The sequence below is a fragment of the Panicum hallii genome, chromosome 1 (assembly GCF_002211085.1).
Source record: "Panicum hallii strain FIL2 chromosome 1, PHallii_v3.1, whole genome shotgun sequence".
Lineage (NCBI taxonomy): Eukaryota > Viridiplantae > Streptophyta > Magnoliopsida > Poales > Poaceae > Panicum > Panicum hallii.
Window position 1 is genome coordinate 27332536 of NC_038042.1, and position 14724 is coordinate 27347259.

Here is a 14724-nt window from a genome sequence, read left to right on the forward strand (position 1 = left end):
TCTGGGAGTTCTACGAGAATGCTTGCATCGTAGTTAAATATGTCTCGGTCGCACACCCAAGGGCCAATGGACAAGTCAAAAGGGCGAACGGCTTGATAATCGACGGCCTCAAGAAGAGACTTTATGATGAAAATAGCAAGAAGGGAGGCAAATGGGTGCATGAGCTGCCACATGTCATCTGGGGGCTTCGGACTCAGCCGTCCAAAGCCACAGGACAAACACCTTTCTTCCTCGTATATGGATCTGAAGCTATTTTTCCAGTCGATATCATGTGGAAGTCTCCAAGGGTCGAACTGTATAATGAAGGCGAGGCGGACAAGGCGAGGCAGTTAGAGCTCGATTCTGTGGAGAAAGCTCGCTGCACCGCTCTTGTTCAGTTAGCTCGGTACCTGCAGGGGATCCGACGATATCATGATCGCAACATCCGGGAGCGGTCATTCAGTGTTGGTGACTTGGTCTTGCATCGCATTCAGGACGAATCTGTCCTACACAAGCTCAACTCAAGGTGGAAAGGCCCGTTCATCGTCAAGCAAGTTACAAGGCCCGGGTCTTATCGGCTACAATATCCTGAGGGTTAGGATGTCCCGAACTCCTGGAACATTCAGAACCTGCGCAAGTTCTACCCATAAAACGAGGCCCGGTGATAGCTGAATCCCCGGGGGCTTGGAAGATTTTGTTTCCTCGAATCAATTTGGAGGCTATGAGCCACAAGATTCGGGTTGTACATCCCCTCTTACGCGCACGATGGCCACGGCCACGTGCAAACACTTATATAAATCGACTTCTTGTTGTGAATATTACGGGGGCTATGGCCACGTTCATATCCTTTCGACTTCATCCTCTGACGGAACCCTCGGCTCCGTCTAACTCCTTGTAACACCCTAATGTAATTTTTCCTAATTTTTAACGAATTTATTTTGGCTCAAGTAAAATTTCTAGGGTTTTCTCTTATTTTCCTTGCATTTAAAGCAATTTTATAACACAATAAAATAAAATTTAACATAAGATCAACTTGTTTGTGCATTCATGATGGAGCATTGTTTTATTTGTGTTGAGTGCATAGGGTTTGAATTCAAATTCTTTTGAATTCAAATAGAATTGTTTGAATGGTTTGAGTGTAGAAAAGGAAAAGAAAAAAAAAGAAAGAAGCTAGCCCAGCCCATCTCCCCTCTCTCTCTCGAGCTTCCTCTTCTCTCTCTTTCTTCCTGGCCCAAGTCTTCCCCGAGGCCCAGTTCCTACCCCCTCTTCGCGTGGGCCGAGCCGGCCCAGTTTCTTCCCCAGCCCGACTGTGTCCCTCTCTCTTTTCTCTCGCTGCCAACCGGGCCCCGCCTGTCGGCGCCCCGTCTCCCGCCCGCGCTCAGCCCTCCTCTCCCTTCTCTCTCTAGTTCCTTGGCCCCACTCGTCAGCACCCCTCTCTCCTCCTTCCTTTCTTCTTCCCCGAGCTCCACTCGGTCCCGAGATCCCCGGCAATCTCCTCTCTCCCGGGCCCGCACGCCAAGGTAGCCCCGCCGCCCTACAAAAGGAGACTCCTGAGCCCCAGAACCTTAACCCTAGCCCTGCGTCGCCCCGAAGACCTCCAGCACTGCCGCCCCCTTTCTTCCTCCGCTCCGGTCACCTCGGCCTCCGCTCCACCACACCCCAGGCCACCACAACCCCCGCAATAGATCCGCCTCATCGTCTAAGAACCTCCCCGAGCTAGCAATTGAGCCGTGAGCGTCTGCTTCGCCGGGAATCGAGTTGAGCTTGCGCGTCGGTAATGGCCTCCGCCACCTCGATTGCTCGCCGTCGGTGGCTTTCTCTCCCTCTTAACCCTCTGGGCATCTTCTTAGGTCTCGCGTGAGTCGGTTTGGAGGAGCCGCCAGCCAGGAGAAGCCCCGCAACGACTCGTCCACGGGAGCCCGACCTTCTTCGCCGCCGGTCACCGTTGACTTCCCCCTTCTACCGCAGCTCCGGCCTCCACAACCCCTCGGTGAGCTTCGCCTCCTCTACCTGGTCCTTTTGCACCAGATGTCATAGTCTTTAGCTACCCGTAGCGCCCGGAATGCCGCTCGCCGGCGTTGTCCGCCGTCCCGAGCCGCCTTCGCCGTCGTTCCACCTTAACCGAGCCCAAGTCCACCTCCGCAAGTGCCCAGCTAGGTTCCCCGTGTCGTGCTGAGCCTCCCGGGCTTGATCTCGTCGTGAATCATCCCCGGGAACGCGTGATCGCGTGTCTCCGACGAGCCCCCGAGCCGCGCCGCCACGGCCTTTTCTTCAACGGTGACCCGCGCCGCCGGTCGCAGCCCCTTTTGAACCTGAGCCGTCTGATCTGTCTTTAGCGGGTGAGATTAGATCGAGCGATCCTTGATCTGGGCCGTAGAGATTAGATCTAGTGGCCCAGAACAGCGCATACCCCTTCAACCCGTTTCTTTTGCTAAAGAGCCCCTGCCCTTTTGAGGAATCAACCCGCAGTCCACCCGAAGTTCAAAAGTATTTGCAGATAGGTCCTGTTTTTATAGTTTAGACCCCAGGGCTCTCTGGATTTAGGTTTTTCAGGCCTTTCTTGGAGTTTTTGCAAGTTAGCCCCTTTGTCTATAGTCTAATTAGGTTTAGGCCCTCAGTTTTGGCATAGAAACCCCCCTGGTTTTCCTGTTTCTTACAGAAAAGCCCCTGGACCTTGTTTCAAGCCTAGTTTTCGCGTCTTAGCTCCGTTTTAGTTGGCTTTCACGCTCTTGCGATCATTGTAATGCGTAGAATAATTCTAGGCTGGTTTTGTGTGCTATTCTATTGTATTGGTGTACTGTTTTCTTATAGTTTTCTATTGTTGTGCATGTGTGTATGTGTGGACCATGCTTGATGATCGCGAGTAGACATCGAGCCTTCGGAGCAGTACCAGGAGCAGCCATCTTCCGAGCAGTTCGAGCAGCAGTCGGGAGAGTACGAGGAAGGCAAGTATAACATGAACCTCCTACCACTTTTAAATACAATTTCATACCGCATTTTAATTCTGTATGCCTATAAGGACTTCCTAGCCACCTTTATCCTTTATATATGTACCTGGGGTTGCATTATGGTTAGTTGTGCTAGGTGCTGCGCTCTCACACATTTGTTGGTCCTTTTTAATTAAATTTGATTAATGGATCTATGCAACTTAATCCTGAGAGTGGCCCTCTGTGCTGTGTGCTTGAGTGGCTCACGTCTCCTTAAAAGATGTTTTGTTAGAAACTTGGTTTAGGGGGCCAGCACGGTGCTTAGTTCTTGGTTGGCCACTCTTCATAAGGAACGGTTCATAGAGCGACAACCTGGGACAACCGCGCAACCACAAGACTAGAATGGGATGGTCTTGACTTACTAATTAGGTCGTGTTGGTTCGGGAGTAACTTACCTGCGCGGGCAAGAGGGGTGGTAAGCTTCAATGGTCCCTGCTCCTCCGGCTTGGTCTGTGCTGTGTGCTTGTACCCTCGGAGGTGGGCCCCATCGTCGCTGATCCAGAAACCTTAGCGGTTATACCTTACCAACATGATCCTTTGTAACGGTCTCGTAGTGTGCTTGCTAGCCATCTCACCTAAGGAAGTGTGATGAACAACTAGCGTAGCTCATGACTTATGGGTAAAGTTGTGCAACCTCTCGAGAGTGTAAAACTGATATATCAGCTGTACTCACAGTCATGAGCGACCCAGACCCTCCGTCTGATTAGTGGGGTTATCGTGGTGGTTTGGTTGGTTTTCAGTAGTTCTTAATTAATATTGATTAGTTTATTATGCAATATGGGTTTATGGTAATTCATCCACTTGTAGTAATTAGCTTTAATAAAATTTTGCCAAGACTAAAAGCTATTGCAGTTGAGTCAGCTAACCTTAGAGCCTCATAGTTTGTGTTATACTTGTTGAGTAATAGTTTGTACTCACACTTGCATCTCTACTCTTCTGGTCTATTTCGGATATCTTCGACTGCTGCTCAGTGCCCGGCAACGTGGAGGATTACGACAGCGGCTTCGACGACTTCTAGGCGTTTGTCTCCCAGTTGATGTCCCTGTGGCGCCCAGCTCTACATGTATCTCTTTTACGCTTCCGCAACTCTTGAACCGATTCTTGATTCAGTTGTATTAAAAGACTTCATTTACGATTTATATTATTGATTTACTTGATATGTGTTATGATATCTTGATGATTCTATTGTATATATGCGTGACTTGATCCTGGCGCATATATGATTGCTCGATTTATGTCCTTTATAAATCGGGTGTGACACTCCTCTACACATAGATTTCCGCCGCGACCTTGGATGGTCGCACGCGACAGTAGTCGCATTTTTCCCAACATAATCGACCCGTTCGACTGGTTTATTCCCTGTTTGTTGGATGACCTCGTGCACAGAGCTGCTTCGACTACATCCTGCGTGGTTGCACCCAGAGTAGTCTCGTCCCGGCCAAAAGCATGGCATACCAGCGGCGACGCCCGCATTCACTCCCAGCAAGTCCGATCCGTCCGTCCGGGTCCTATATAACTTGTGGAGCGCGCTTCCATGAGGAGCAACCTCGACTACGTCCAGAGTCGATGCACTCGGGGTAGTTTCGCCTTAAAACCTGGCAATTGCGCGACAGTGCTCGCGTTCTTTCCTAACAGTTTTAGACCCACAAGTTTGGGTTGTAGTCAACTTGTTAGACAAGTCCCTACATGGAGCTATGGCTACCTTTAGGGTCGTTGCACCCAGGGTAGTGTCTACTACTTATGCCTTGTAAGCCTGGATACCAATCTAGCCTAGGCACATACACAAGTAGAGACATCAAATGAAGACATATATGTACAAGGAAGCGAATACTCATTTTCAGTACCCTAATCCTGCATTACACTTTGAACTATGCGTTCTGATACAGGTTGGGCCTCTAGGAGGTATCTGTCGAATTGCTCCTCGGTGCAGTCCGCCGCCATGCCTTGAGCAAATATCTCCAGCTTCGCGTTCGGCAGGAAGGACTTCACAATGGTGAGGGCGTTGTTGACGCACGTGACAGGTGCCTCGGAAAGGAACTCCATCACTTTCTTTGGGGCCTCGCGGAGACGCTCTAGCAGGGGCCAGGGGCTTGCTTTGCCTTCTTCCGGTGGATCCACCACGTCCACCAGCTCCCGGGCGGCCCCCCTGATTCTCTCGAGTTCTTCGCCCAGCGTCTTGATTCGCTGAAGGCTGTCGACAAAATGTTGCTCAGTGTCGCCGATCACCTTCTGCAGCTTCTCGACGTCATCTGTATGGCGATAGAGCAGGTTCTTCACGTCAGTAAGTAGCTCTTCTTTACTGGTTAAGATTCTCCTAAGCTCTATGGTGGAAAGCTTTTCAGAGCCCAGGTTAAGTCATACAGTGCAAGTACCCAAGGGGAGCAATGGTTTACCTTGGTGCGCCTTCTTTTGCACCCTGAGCTGCTCCTTATGTGCCTCGAGCTCCTTCTTCTACTCCTCGAGTTGTCGCTGGAGCTCGGCGTTTACCTTCTCAAGATGTACGTTTTCCGTCTCCTCGTCGTCAAGGCACTTCCTCAGGGCAGCGAGTTCCTTGCGGTCGTGGGCAAGGGTCTTCAGTTCCTCTACCTGCTTCCGGGAGTGGGCGATCACACTCTGCATAAAAAAGGGGAAACCCAGATTAGCAACCTGATATAGCCATTGGCAGAAAGGCTCTCAGGTCTTACCATGGTAAAGTTATGTGCCTTCTTGAGGTTTTCTACATTGTTGTCCGTCAGCAGCAGGTCATCTGCCGGGTCGGTGGCGACGGCATCCTGGCCACCAGACCCGGCCAGCGGCAACTCAGCGGGTCCCCCGGAGGCTCCCGCGACTTCTTCAGTAGTCAGCTGCTGCGAACCTGCAATCACATAAGTTCTCAGCTTACAACATGCAGATCCCGGTAGCAAGCCGGGGCGGTCAGATGCTCACCCGCGCCATCCGTGGGAGCGGCACTAGGGGTCTTGACTTGTTTCTCGCCACGGGCCCCGACCTCGACTTGCCGGAGCTTAGGTGGCGGCAGGTCAGGCAGCGTCGCGTCCGTCCCGGGGGCTGGCTCCGCAGGCGCTAATCCTTCTGGGGCCGAGGCCTCGGGGGCTGACGTAGCGGCAACTGGCCCAGCACTTGATGATTCCTCCCGGGTCGGGGACCCGGGGGCTGGGGTAGTCGAAGCCGGCGTCAGCTGGAGGTCCGCGCCACTTGCAGCGCTAATGAAGTCGAAGTTAGTCAACACATAAGTCGAAAGATCAAATCATTTGCTGTGCAACCAGAGGCAGGCTCACAGTACAGATTTCTTCTTAATGGCTCTCTTCATCCGCACGGCTTGACGCTGCGTCCCGGTTGCCGGCGGTGGGGTTTCACCAGCTTGTGGCGCGGTCCCCGCCACGGTGATGGTGACGACGGCAGCGGCCGTCGGGCTCGTCCTTTCTTCTACGGGCTCGGCCTGGGTGGAGGACGCGGAAGGACTACAGGAGGATGTCATAAGTACAACTCAGCATTAAGGTACCATATTGCAACAAACTAGTAGGCTCTTACCCGGTGGTTTCGAGTTCCTGCGCCTTGCGTTTGCGCACCAGTCGATGGCCTTGCGGCACCAGCGGCAAAGCGCTGGTCAACTCCACGCTTTGCTCGGAGGAGTTGTCCCGGTGCGCTTCTCCTTCAACTCCTTCTCCCGCCTGCGAGTTCATGCCCTCGGTGAACTCGCTGCTGCGTTGAGCTGCAGCAAGGCGAGCCTTCTTGGCTTCAGTGGCGGCAGTGGGGAGGAGGTGGTCCGGTCGAGGGATGTCGGGTCGCGGCGGGTAGCTATGGTACAGCTCTGTGTGCCCCTGCAGAGAGTTCTTCAGTTAAGTAATGGAGTAGCAGAGGTTATCTTCAGCCAAAAAGAAGTCAAATACTCACTGGTTTGGGCGGATTTCGTGCGAAAAACAATGTGGGCACGTACGGCACGGCGTCCACGTCCAGAAGCACCCGCTGAACTCGCTGGAGCGTGGCTTCATCTGGCAAATCCTCTGTGCACATGCGAGAAGAATCAGCGGGGCCTGTGTACTCGAATCCCAGGCGATGGCGCTGTTGGATGGGTTGGACGTGGCGTTTGTAAAATGCGAACATGACGGAGGCGCCGGTCACTCCCTTCTTCTTCTGTGATTCTATGATGTCTAGCAGCTCTTTGACCTAATCCATCTCCCCGCCGGAGGGTTCAAGATTCCACTCTCCCCTCACTACAGGTGGTCTGTTTGACTTCGTCGGGAGGTGGGGAGCATGGTTCTCGATGTAAAACCAATAGTTTTTCCATCCAGGAAGGTTGGAGGGGAATTTGTAGGTTAGATATTTGTCGCCGGCCTGCTGACGCAGTTGGATGCCAGCGCCCCCCACAACGGAAAGATTCTTGGAGGTGGGCTGTGGTTTGAGGCGGAAGAGGAAGCGGAAAAGATCCCAGTGGGGTTCGATTCCAAGAAAAGCCTCGCAGTAATAGATGAAAATTGAAATGTGGCAAATAGAATTTGGGTTGAGATGATGAAGTTCAAGCCTGTAGTAATACAGAAGGCCTCGGAAGAATGAACAAGAGGGGAGGGCCAACCCCCGTTCAGCAAAATGGAGAAATGTGACGATTTCGTCAACATTTTCCATAGGAAAAGGTTCACGGTAAGAGGGGCGCCAATTGACAAGGTTCTTTTCTTGCAGCAACCCCTCGGAAACTAGGTTCTTAAGATGGTTGAGGGAGCACTTACTGTGTGTCCACTCCGCAGTCGAAGGCTGCACCTCCTTCTTCTTCCCCTCGATCTCTGCTCTCTTGGGCGCCATCTCCAATCCGCTGGCCACGAGATTCTCGGGGGCTGCGGGGAGAGGGGCGGGGAGATTGGAAGGAGAGGATTTCTGCGGAGAGGTGGCGATGGCGTTTGGCTCTGTTTGGGGATTTTGGTGGTTCTTGGCAAAATGCGGATTGAAAGCACAGTTTTTTCCCTACTGTTGTTGCGGGGTTAAATAACCAGCGGGGTGGGGAAAAGTTGTTGTTCCGAAGTTCAAGGGTCGTTTTTTGGGAATATTCCGAATATGAGAGGTCATTTGGTGGACTGTTTGGATTAAATATTCGATTAATCATTTTTTCAGGCTAGTTAGCCTGAAAAAAGGGGTTTTTCGGGTTGATGATCTAGTTTCCATCAAGTGTATCATCATTTTGGTAATCTTTCAAGTCATCATTTTTAGCCTGCATGCCACGGTTTTTAGATCCTTATCTCCATATTTGTGGGATTTGGATTTAAGGCTCGGGGCTGCGGGGTACGTGGCATCGACTACACATTTTTTTGAAATTTCATTGATGAATAAGGAGGATTACAGACAAATAGGACCCTCAGCCTGATTCTCCGATTCAACCTAAGGCTCGGGGGCTACTCCATATGGAGTCTGATTTTTAAATCGCACACCATAACAAAAATTCAGGGCATGAGCACCTCATAGCTTCGATGCAGCCAAGCAAGTACTTGAAGAAGGACTTAAAGATGAAGCTTCAGAAGAAGTCGAAGACTGCTTCGAAAGTACTCGATAAGCCTGCAGTACTCAGCTACGAAGAGCTCAGGGGCTTGTCAGACCCGGGGCCACCGGGCTGGGCACATAAAGAGGTCTAAGAGATTAAGTCTGTCTTATCTCTTATTCATCTTGTTTATCTCTTATTTATTCCGTTTAAATAGGAGATAAGGCTAACCGATACGGGAGGAATCTACTCGGGAAATGTTCTGGTACGATTCCTTAGCTGGTATTGGTTGGTATCTTTGTAACCCTGGCCTCTCGGATATATAAGGGAGGTCAGGGACCCCTCTCAAAAGAGGAGATCATTAGGTCATTCTACACTTAAGGCAATACAAACCACCATAAAGGACGTAGGGTATTACGCGCTTTGCGGCCCGAACCTGTCTAAGCTTTGTGTTCCTTGCACCTTCGAGTTCCTGATCTCGGCGTCCCCTCACCCAAAACATACCACCTTGGGCATATCCCTCGGTGGGCAGCCGGTTAAACACCGACACCTGGTACTGAGCAGCAGTCGAAGATATCCCAAGAGAACACAAGAGTAGAGGAGGCAAGTGTGAGTACACCACTTGTACTCAAGAAGCATAACACGAATTATGAGGCTCTAAGGTTAGCTGACTCAACTGCATTAGCTTTTAATCTTGGCAAATTTTATTTAAGCTATTTACTACAAGTGGATGAATTACCATAACCCAAGTTAGATAATAATTAATCCAAATTAAACATGAGTCCACTGAAAACCAAGCCAAAACCACCAAAGGAAAACACCCACTAATCAGACGGAGGATCCGGGCCGCTCATGACCGTGAGCACGGCTAGTATACCTATTTTACACTCTCGAGAGGTTGCACAACTTTACCCACAAGTCGTGAGCTACGCTAGTTGTTCATTACACTTCCTTAGGTGAGATGACTAGCAAGCGCACTACGAGACCGTTACAAAGGATCACGTTAGTAAGGTGTAACCGCTAAGGTTTCTGGATCAGCAATGATGGGGCCCACCTCCGGGGTACAAGACACACAGCACAGACCAAGCCGGAGGAGCAGGGACCATTGAAGCTAACCACCCCTCTTGCCCCGCAGGTAAGTCACTCCCAAACCAAAATAACCTAATTAGTAAGTCAAGACCGTCCCATTCCAGTCTTGTGGTTGCGCGGTTGTCCCAGGTTGTCACTCTATGAACCGGTCCTTATGGAGAGTGGCAACCAAGCACTAAGCACCGTGCTGGCCCCCTAAACCATGTTCCTAACAAAAACATATTTTAAGGAGATGTGAGCCACTGAAGCACACAGCACAGAGGGCCACTCTCATAATTAAGTTGCATATAACCATTAATCAAGTTAATTAAAAAGGACTGAGATGTGTGAGAGCGCAGCACCTAGCACAACTAACCAAAATGCAACCCAAGGTATTTATATAAAGGATAAAAGTGGCTAGGAAATCCTTATAGGCATACAGTATTAAAATGCAGTATGAAATTGGTATTTAAAAGTGATAGGATGTTCATGTTATACTTGCCTTCCTCAAAGTTCTCCTGCTGCTGCTCAAACTGCTCTGCAGAAAGAGGCTCCTGGTACTCGTCCAAAGGCTCAGCGTCTACTCACGATCGCAACGCCAAAACATGGTCCAACACATACACATACATGCAAACAAAGACAAAGGATAATAAACAGTACAACATTACATAAAAACAGCACACAAAACTATGATAGAACTGTTCTACGCATTACAACGATCACGTGAGCGCAAAAACCGCCTAAAACGGAGCTAAGACGCGAAAACTAGAGCTAAAACAAGGTCGAGGGGCTTTTCTGCGAGAAAAACAGAACTTCCAGGGGGTTCTGGCAAAAACCAGGGACCTAAACATAATTAAAGGCTAGATCTGGGGGCTAACCCGCAAAAATACCAGGGATGGACGGTGGGTTCTATTTTTAAAGAACTCAGGGGCCTAAACAATAAAAATAGGGCCTGACTGTAAATACTTTTGAATGGCATAGGACTGCGGGTTGATTCCAGGAAAAACCAGGGACTCTGTAGCAAAACGGGTAGGCTGAACCGGTACGCACGGATGTGGTCACTCGGATCTCGATCCTACGACTCACATCAAAGGAGGTCGCGATCTAATCTCACCCGCGGACGTCGGATCGAACGGCCCAGGAGCAAAGTGGCGCGGGCTGGCGGCGCTGCGACGCCGGCGACAGATTCCGCGGTGGCGTGGCTCGGGGCTCGCCGGAGCTCGACGTTCCCATCGCTTCGGTGGCCCAACCTTCACGACTTCAAGCCAGGGAGCATCACCGCGGCTCAAGGGATCGACCTAGGGCTACAGCTGGGCCTAGAGGGGCTCGAGCTTCGCGATCCACGGCTCGGGGCGGCGGACATCACCGGCGAGCGGCGTTCCAGGAGCTAGGGCAGGTCCTAGGCTACGACAGCTAGCGCACAAACTTCGGGGAAGGGATGTGGTGCTCAACAGGGGCTTGCGGAGGCCGGAGCTGCAGCGTAGGCTAAGGTCGATGACGGCCGGCGGCGAAGGAGGTCGGGTTCTCGCGGACCGGCAGCTACATACGGGCTCCGAGGTTCGGGTCGCCCTAGATCGCTTCAGGAGGCTCCTGCGAAGATAACTGAGGGGTTAAGAGGGTGCAAAGATCACCGGCAGCGAGGAATTACCGAGGCGGAGCTCCTCACTAACGACGACGGTCGTGGCGGAATTCCGGTGATGCCGGGGTCTAGGGCTCCAATGCTGGGCTCAAGAAGCTTCCAGGGGTCGAGGCGGGGCGTTTGCGAGGGTCGTGGCGATCTAGGGCACGGCGGAGTGGCTCAACCACGGCGAGGCCGAGGATGCAGCGCGGCGGAGGAAAAGGGGCGGCGGCGCTGGGGGTCTCCGGGGTGTTGCAGGGCTAGGGTTAGGGCACGGGGTGATAAAGGGCCTCTTTTGTAGGGCGGCGGGGTCACATTGGCATGCAGGCCCGGGAGAATAGCTCGCCGGAGATCTCGCGGCCGGTTGAAGCTCGGGGAGGAAGAAAAGGAAAGGGAAGGGAGGGCGCTGACGTGTGGGGCTGAAGAGGCAGAGAGAGAAAGGAGGGAGAGCGGGGGAGGGTGAGCGCGCGTGGGTCGGGCGGGCTGCGCGCAAGAGAGAGGAAAGGAAGAGAAGGGAGAGCGCTCGGGCTGGGCCGCGGAGAGAAAGGAGAAGAGAGGAGTGAGGGTGGGCCGCCAAAGAAAAAGAAGGCCGGCCCAAGAGGGAAGGGAGAGCCAGGCCGGGCTGCGAGGAAGACAAGGGGAAAAGCCACGCGGGTTAGGAAAGAGAGAGAGAGGGACTTGGGCTGCTGGGCTGGTTGCTTCTCTTCCTCCCTGTTCTATTTCTTTTTCCTGATTTTCCAAACTTAACTCAATTCAATTTGATTCCAAATGGAATTTGAATTCAAACTTAACCATTCAAACAAACAAAAGAGATGCACCAGCATGAATGCACAAACATATTGTTCTTAAATAAATTTTAATTACTTGTGATATAAAATTAATTTAAATACAAGATAAATCAAGAAAAACCTTAAAAATTTTATTTAAGCCAAATAAATTCATTAAAATTGAGGAAAATTACATTAGGGTGTTACACATTCTGATCTACTCTAAAAATCCGGAAGATCATGTGAACCATCTCCATATTATTCTTCAAAGATTGAGAGATCACCACCTATATGCCAAATTCTCCAAATGTGAATTTTGGCTGGATACCGTTAAATTTCTGGGTAACACTATCTCCAGTGACGGTATATCTGTTGATCCCAGTAAAGTTCAAGAAGTGCTAGACTGAAAACCTCCTACGTCAGTCCATCAAATCCGTAGTTTCCTTGGTCTAGCTGGCTATTATCGACGTTTCATTCCTGACTTGTCAAGAATAGCCAAGCCTATGACCGAACGGCTAAAGAAAGAAGTTAAATTCTTTTGGGATCAGAAGTGTGAAGATGCATTCCACACCCTCAGAGCACATCTCACTACTGCCCCAGTTCTAGCTCAACCAGATGTTTCAAAACCTTTTGACATCTATTGTGATGCTTCGGGAATCGGACTTGGTTGTGTGCTTATGCAAGACAACTGAGTGATTGCTTATGCATCGCGAGCACTCAGGACTCATGAACAGAACTATCCTACTCACGATCTTGAACTCGCAGCTATTATCCATGCACTTAAGATTTGGAGACATCATCTGATGGGTACAAAATGCCATATCTATACTGACCATAAAAGCCTCAAGTACATCTTCACGCAAGCAGATCTAAATATGAGGCAAAGACGTTGGCTAGAGCTTATCAAGGATTATGATCTAGAAGTACACTATCATCCAGGCAAGGCCAACGTCGTTGCGGATGCACTTAGCCGCAAAGCGTATTGCTCTTGCTTGTCAGTAGAGGCTTTCAACAAGACACTTTGTTGGGAGATGAGGAAGCTTAATCTTGAAATCATTCCCCAAGGTAGCTTGAATCATCTCTCAGTTGAAGCTACACTGAGGGATAACATTATCCTGGCACAACAATATAACAAAGGAATCAGAATTAGCAAACAGAAATTAGCACGAGAAGAAGAAAAGTACAAGTGCTTTCGAGTAGATCCCAAAGGGGTTCTATGGTTCAACGAACATATCGTTGTACCCAAGGACATAAACTTCGTAAGAAAATTTTGGATGAGGCCTATCTATCCAAATTCTCTTTGCACCCTGGCAGTACCAAGATGTACCAAGATTTGAAACAGAACTTTTGGTGGACTCGTATGAAGCGAGAAATTGCAAAGCATGTCTCGGAGTGTGATATTTGCCAAAGAGTTAATACCAGTCATCTCAAAACTGCTGGTATTCTTCAACCTTTACCCATTCCCTCCTGGAAGTGGGAGGATATCAGCATGGATTTTATCGTTGGCTTACCCAACACTTCCCAAAGGCATGACTCTATTTGGGTAATCGTTGATCGATTAACCAAAACTGCCCATTTCCTTCCAGTGCATACTACTTACAATGCCAAAAAGTATGCTAAAATCTATTTAGATCAAATCGTTCATCTCCATGGAGTGCCTAAGACGATCATTTCTGATCGTGGAGCACAATTCATCGCTCGGTTCTAGGAGCAACTTCAATATGCTCTTGGAACTAAGCTAATCCGAAGCTCCGATCATCCTCAGACAGACGGGCAAACGGAAAGTATAAATCAGATTCTAGAAGATATGCTTAGAGCCTGCGTACTTCAGTATGACCAGAATTGGGATAAATGCTTGTCGCTGGCAGAATTTTCATACAACAATATTCATCAGACAAGTCTCAAGATGGCCCTGTTCGAAGCATTATACGGTCGCCGATGCCGAACTCCTTTGAGTTGGTCACAAACCGGCGAGCGAAAAATCTTTGGACCTGACCTTGTCACTAAAGCAGAGGAAAAAGTAAAGACTATTCAGAATAATCTAAAAGCAGCGCAATGTCGACAGAAAAGCTACGCTAACCTCCGAAGGAGACCATTACAATTCCAGGTTGGAAACTTCGTATACCTTTGAGTATCTCCTACTCGGGGTATTCTACGATTTGGTATAAAAGGGAAGCTTGCTCCTCGATATATTGGACCCTTTGAAATCATCGAAGTTTGTGGACCCATAGCTTATCGTCTTCAACTTCCTCCTCAACTAGCGGCTATTCATGATATCTTCCATGTGTCTCAACATAGGAAGTGTGTCAAAGTTCCTACCAAGATCATCAATCCCCAAGCCATCAAAATCGAACCAGATCTAACTTACACCGAACATCCGATCTGAGTGTTAGATACCAAAGAGAGAAGTACTAGAAGAGAAACCATCAAGATGTTCAAAATTTAGTGGGATCATCATACTGAAGAAGAAGCGACTTGGGAAACTGAATCATATCTTCAGAAAAACTTTCCAGACTTCTTTCAAACCAACTCCTAAATCTGATCGATCAATTCCATCCTGTTCCGGAATCTCAGGACGAGATTCTTTTTAGGGGGGAAGGCTGTGACATTCAGGTATTTAGGGTTAAAACACACTAGATTCTAGTATAAAGTGTGTATGTTTGATTTTATGTATGTGTGCTTAAACTTTAATGCAAAGGCAAAAGGATCTTTTTATAACTCTGGAAAATTTAGGTCCTTTGGTGCAAAATGGGTGAGAATGGGAGGTAAAATTAAAATATATGAAGGTTGCTTTGCAAAAAGTCAAGAACTTACTTTTAAACCACAAATAGAGGTGAAACTACC